The 5,763-nt window shown below is 43.0% G+C and overlaps 1 non-coding gene across 1 annotated transcript; it reads right to left on the bottom strand.

The window, feature by feature from the left end:
• Nucleotides 1-976: 976 nt before the first annotated feature.
• Nucleotides 977-1,049, bottom strand: TRNAE-CUC (transfer RNA glutamic acid (anticodon CUC)). Its single transcript has one exon. It is a non-coding gene; the product is annotated as a tRNA-Glu (tRNA).
• Between the last annotated feature and the right edge of the window lie 4,714 nt (nucleotides 1,050-5,763).

Below are 5,763 nucleotides of genomic sequence, written 5' to 3'. Positions count from 1 at the left end.
AGGAGGGCCTTCCCAGGCAAATTCTGTGCGTTTCTAGCAGGGTGGCTACTATGTGTCTCTTTCTTTAACCTTGTTTTGTGTTTCTTTAAAATAATGCATGCACATGCACAGAGTTTAGAAAGTCAAATAGTGCTAAAAGGCAGTAAAGAAGCTGCCATCCTCTCCTGCTTTTCAGGAGAGGCAGCATCCACGCTTAGCCTTTGCCTCATGTTTCTAAATAACACGCTTCTGTTGTCATGCCTTCATTCACCAATTTTAGGCGTTATCTGTTGACTTCCACTAATGGTAGATGATGATTTCAGTTCTCTCATACTCTGTCTCTCATTTAGGTAACTCACAGTTATGGTTAAATCTATATCAGAATCTTTGTCAGTCTGTTCAGGTCATTTTTGTGCCGTGCTGAGCTGGATGGTAAACCACAATTGGATTTCTTTTCTTGGGCAGACTTTTTTACTTCCCTTGAGTTAGTAATTGCTTTATTTTTCATTGGCCTGATTCCCCTTGAACCTCGGAATAATGTTCCCGCACCTTTCATTCTGTAAAATGTTTCTCAATTTAAGTTTTTACCACTCAGCCCTGTCAGCTCACCAGCCGGTTCCACAGTGCTCCTCAGGCACCCCAGCCCAGACGGAATGCTTGTTTTCTGGGCCTGTGCACATTCCCATCCTGGAGATTCTGGCCCCTTCCCTGCCTCTAATGCTCCCCTCTGTGTGTTCATTCACTCATGGTGGTGGAACTCAGTCTCTAGTAGCTTTCCAGTAGTTTGCTGGGAGGCAGACTTTTGGAACTTGCATGTCTGAAAATGTTTTTATTTTACCACCGCACCTAAAGCATAAGTTTGGCTGGGCTTGGCATTCCAGGTTGCAAGTAATTTTGAAGTTATTGATCCAGTGTCTTCTAGTATTTGTTGTTGCTGTTGAAGTCCAGTTTGATTTTTTTTTTTTTGGGCCACACCGCGTGGCTTGTGGGATTTTAGCTCCCCAACCAGGAATTGAACCCGGGCCCTCGGCAGTGAGAGTGCAGAGTCCTAACCACTGGACCGCCAGGGAATTCCCCAGTTGGATTCTTAATCCTTAGTAAGCATTATTCCCACATCAAACTTTTAGGATCCTTGCATCCTTGATTTTCCTAATTTTCATGATAGGCCTTAGCTGTAGCCTTTTTTCATTTATCATACAGGGTACTAAGTAGCCCTGAAATCTGGGGATTGATGTCATTTTATTTATAGGGAGGTTTTGTATTATGTATTTGAGATAGTTTGTTCTGTGCTATTTTCTCTGTGTTCTCTTTTTCCAATTCCTTTATTTGTTTTTTTTTTTTGAATAAACTTATTTATTTTATTTATTTATTTATTGGCTGCGTTGGGTCTTCATTGCTGTGCACAGGCTTTCTCTAATTGAGGTGAGTGGGGGCTACTCTTCGTTGCGGTGCGCGGGCTTCTCATTGGGGTGGCTTCTCTTGTTGCAGAGCACAGGCTCTAGGCTCGTGGGCTTCAGTAGTTGTGGCACGTGGGCTCAGTAGTTGTGGCTTGCGGGCTGTAGAGTACAGGCTCAGTAGTTGTGGCACACGGGCTTAGTTGCTCTGCGGCATGTGGGATCTTCCTGGACCAGGACTTGAACCTGTGTCCCCTGCATTGGCAGGCGGATTCTTAACCACTGAGCCACCAGGGAAGCCCCCCGATTCCTTTATTTGAATGTTGGACTTCCTGTACTGAATATTCTAATTTTTAAAAATCTTTTCTCCTCGTCATGGCTTGATCTTTTTGTTCTACTTTTTGGGAGTGTGTTTGACAATTTTCCAATTTGTTACTGAATTTTTAACTTCTTTCATATTTTCATATTCTTTACTGTTCTTTGTTCCTTTTTTTTTTTTTCGCGGTACGCGGGCCTCTCAGTGTTGTGGCCTCTCCCGTTGCGGAGCACAGGCTCTGGACGCGCAGGCTCAGCGACCGTGGCTCACGGGCCCAGCTGCTCCGTGGCATGTGGGATCTTCCCGGACTGGGGCACGAACCCGTGTCCCCTGCATTGGCAGGTGGACTCTCTACCACTGCGCCACCACGGAAGCCCTCTTTGTTCCTTTTTTTTTTTGTTGTTCCTTTTTTAATGCCTCCTTTTCTTGTTTTATGTATACAGTATCTTTGCTTATCTCTTAATTTCAGTTAAATTTTTAAAATTACAGTTAAATTTTTAAAGAATTAAAAAAATAAAATTAAATTTTGTTTCCTGCACTTTTTCTGTTTCCTATGCATTCCTCTTTGCTGTTGTATCTTTTGGTCTCTTTCATTCGTGCTGGAAACCGTTCTTCCAACGTCTGGTGATCCTTGGCTGTTTATTCATCTTTCTGAATAAAGTACTAAAAATGGGAAGATGAGTGTATTGGGGGACTTGTTGTTGCTTTCACTGGAGGGTCATGACTAATGTTTTTTTTTTTTAGTGGCTCCCCTCCAAATGTTACTGTACTCTGGTTCCATTTCCTTGGAAAGGGAGCCTTCAGTCTCTGCCTTGTGGGATGGATGTTGGAGCTAGGTTAAAGGGCAGGGGGAAGGAGAGGGTCTTCCCAGGGTTCACTGGGTAGCCTTTGCCTAATTCCCTTGCTTTCAGTGAGGTGCCTACTCCTGTCTTTCTTTGTGCTGCTCTCCCCAAGTGTGGTATATTCTGGTGGCTTGTGGCTATAGAATAGTGCTTGTCTGAGTGTGCAGGAGGGGCCCGGGGACCTGAGAGTCCAACATTCCTTACTTGGAGTTTTACACCACATCCCTTTTCAGCTTCAGGCATCACCTCTGGCTTTAGAGACTTTCCATGGTTCTGTGGGGCCAGTCAGCCTGGTCCTCAGCAGTGACTACCTTGTTAGGTTTCCCCTTCCTCTGCTCTGTGGAGTGATCGAGGTTTCCTCCAGCCTCCGTCTTCCTATTCATGTTCTGTGTAGGGGTTTGAAATGTTTCCTAGGTGGAGTGCATGTTTCTCTTTCCTGTTCTTGTCTTTTGTTGATCTTTTGATAAGAGAAGGGAGTGGAAAGTCTTTTCTGCATCCAGAAATCAGAAGCATTTGCTATAAATCTCGAGAAGCAGATTTTCACCCACACTAAAAGCACAGCTATCCTGTGGAAAGGGCTGCCCATCTCAGATCTTACTATGTAGTATGTGGTTCTGGATCATAACCAGGGAAGGTTCTGGAGTCATAACAGAGGTTAGCAAGGGCAGTAAACGTACCTCAGCCCTGATGCCCAAAAGGACATCTGTGGCTAGCTTAGTTGTTGGAGATCCCACACGTGGTCCGTGCCACAGTGGGGACCAGAGCCCCCGCTTACTGCTATATCACAAACGGTTTTGTATGTTTGACCACATTTTACTGAGTTTGTCTTTGAAGATAATTTAGCTTATGGGAACCATATTTTGGGCTCTTCCCTTTAGGAACTTTATGTTATTTGCTATTTCATGGGTCTTAGCATGTTTGATGGATGCCGTTATCTTACGGTAGGTGGGCAGTTTGGTTTCAGTTTACATTGCTTGCTCAGCAAATCACATAGGGAATGGTGATTGGAGACCAGTTATTTTGGCCTATCGCAGGGTGGTACAAAGGGCATGAGTTCCAGAGTTGAGAAGTTCTCCCACTTACTGTCCCACTTTTATTTAACTTCTAGTATTTTCATTTATTAAAACAAAACAAAAACAAAAAAGTCTTCAGTGGTTTTGGATTTTAAAACACAAAAGATGAAGTGGTTCTTTTTTTTGTTTTTAATATTTATTTATTTATTATTCTGCGCCGGGTCTCAGTCGTAGCACGTGGGATCTTTGTTGCGGTATGTGGGCTCTTTTAGTTGCGGCATGCGGGACCTAGTTCCCCGACTAGGGATTGAACCTGGGCCCCCTGCATCGGGAGCGCAGAGTCTTAACCAGTGGACCACCAGGGAAGTCCCTGAAGTGTTCCTTTAACTCTTCAAAGGTGGCATTTCCTTTGAAGTGGTGTCTTCCTAGATAAGAAGTCAGAAGTCACTTTCCCCGTATCGTCACTGTCAGTTGATATTTTACTTTGGAAAAGTTTTTGGACTGCTTTCTGCATCCCACTTTTAATAGGTTTGTAAGTTCTGATCAGAGTATATTTAAAATGCTCTTTCCAAGCGGTCTATAAGCACTGTTGAGCCCCTTCTCGTTATGAGGTGCTATTCTAGATACTGTGTAAGAGGATATGCAAGTTTATGAGATTGGTCTCTGATTTCACAAAATTTAAAGAGTGTGATAGAGCAAATATTACCGAGCGGGAACTGAGATGGAATCAGTTCAAAGTAAACAAGAAAAGGCCCGTGCTCTTGCGCTAATTGCTGCAGGCAGACTTGTGTTGGGAAAGGCCGCTTGAGGAAAATAAGATAGTCCAGGTCCTAAAGGAGATAAGACATGAAATGGAAGTGCAGGGTACAGTTGTACATTTCAAAAAGAAATCAGGCATTTAAAAAATGTAGAAAATTGAAACCTAGAAAGCTAAGAATGCCAAATATTTGTCATCTGTTTGTTTCTGATCTGAGTGTGCACGTTCGTTCGTTCGTTCGTACTTAAAATCGGCTGTAATCACTGAGTGCGTGCTGTCTGCACTCTTCTTTCATGGATCATCTCACGTGCTTCTGTGTCTTTTAACATCTTCAGTAGCCACGTGGTGTTTGTTTTATAGATGTCCCAGCTTCTTCGGTTATGGGTTGTGACACTGAAGCCTTTGGTACACGGTGGAATTATGGGTCAGAAGGGACACGAGCTGAAGCTGGACAGGTGGGGTCGGGTCACCGAGGGCCTTGTCGCTGTGGTAACAAGTTGATGGTCTCCTGAGCAGTATAGACCATCAGCGAGGGATTATTTTAGGGATTCACATTTTAAAAAGATGATGGAAGCAGGGAGACCACTGAGTAGGCTTGGGTCCTGTGGTGGATTGAGTCAAGGCATATGTGTTTAAATTTATCTTGAGTAAATGAGTTAGTTACATGGTTCAAAATTCAAAAAGTATAAAATTATAAAGTGAAACATCTGCCTCTTTGTCCTCTAACCACTCAATTCTTCTTTTGGCAGGCTACCAGTATTATAATTATTGAGCGTATACAGACAAATGCATATGTAGATATTTCAGAATTTTTATTGCGGAACTTTTTCATACCTACTCAGAAGTAGATGTGGTGGTAGAATGAGCCCCATGTTCCTGTCCCCCGATGTCAACAGTTTGTCTCCTCGTGGCCACTCCCCAATCCATCCTCAAATATTTTGAAGCAGTTCTTAGCGATATATTTCATCTGTATTTCAGTTAATATGGATATTTCAGTCAATAAATATTCAGTCACTGTTCAGATTTTTCATTTCATTTCAAAATATGGTCTATTCATTGCCCTTGATAGGTATCTCTTAATTCTCAGTATATTGATTTCCACGTCTTTATTTTTCTCTTGCAATTAAGTTTTTTTAAAAAAAATATTTATTTATTTGGCTGCACCAGGTCTTAATTGTGGCATGAGGGATCTTCGTTGTGGCATGTGGACTTTTTAGTTGAGGTATGCAGGATCTAGTTCCCCGACCAGGGATCGAACCTGGGCCCCCTGCATTGGGATTGGTGAGTCTTATGCACTGGACCACCAGGGAAGTCCTGCAATTAAGTTTTTTAATTAATTAATTAATTTTTTTGGCTGCATTTGATCTTCGTTGCTGCGCGCAGGCTTTCTCTAGTTGCGGCGAGCGGGGGCTACTCTTCGTTGCAGTGCGTGGGCTTCTCATTGCTGTGGCTTCTCTTGTTG

This window comes from Lipotes vexillifer, unplaced genomic scaffold (assembly GCF_000442215.2).
Source record: "Lipotes vexillifer unplaced genomic scaffold, Lipotes_vexillifer_v1.1 scaffold636, whole genome shotgun sequence".
Lineage (NCBI taxonomy): Eukaryota > Metazoa > Chordata > Mammalia > Artiodactyla > Lipotidae > Lipotes > Lipotes vexillifer.
Note: the sequence above shows the minus strand (reverse complement) of the source record. Positions and strands in the feature narration are given on the sequence as shown.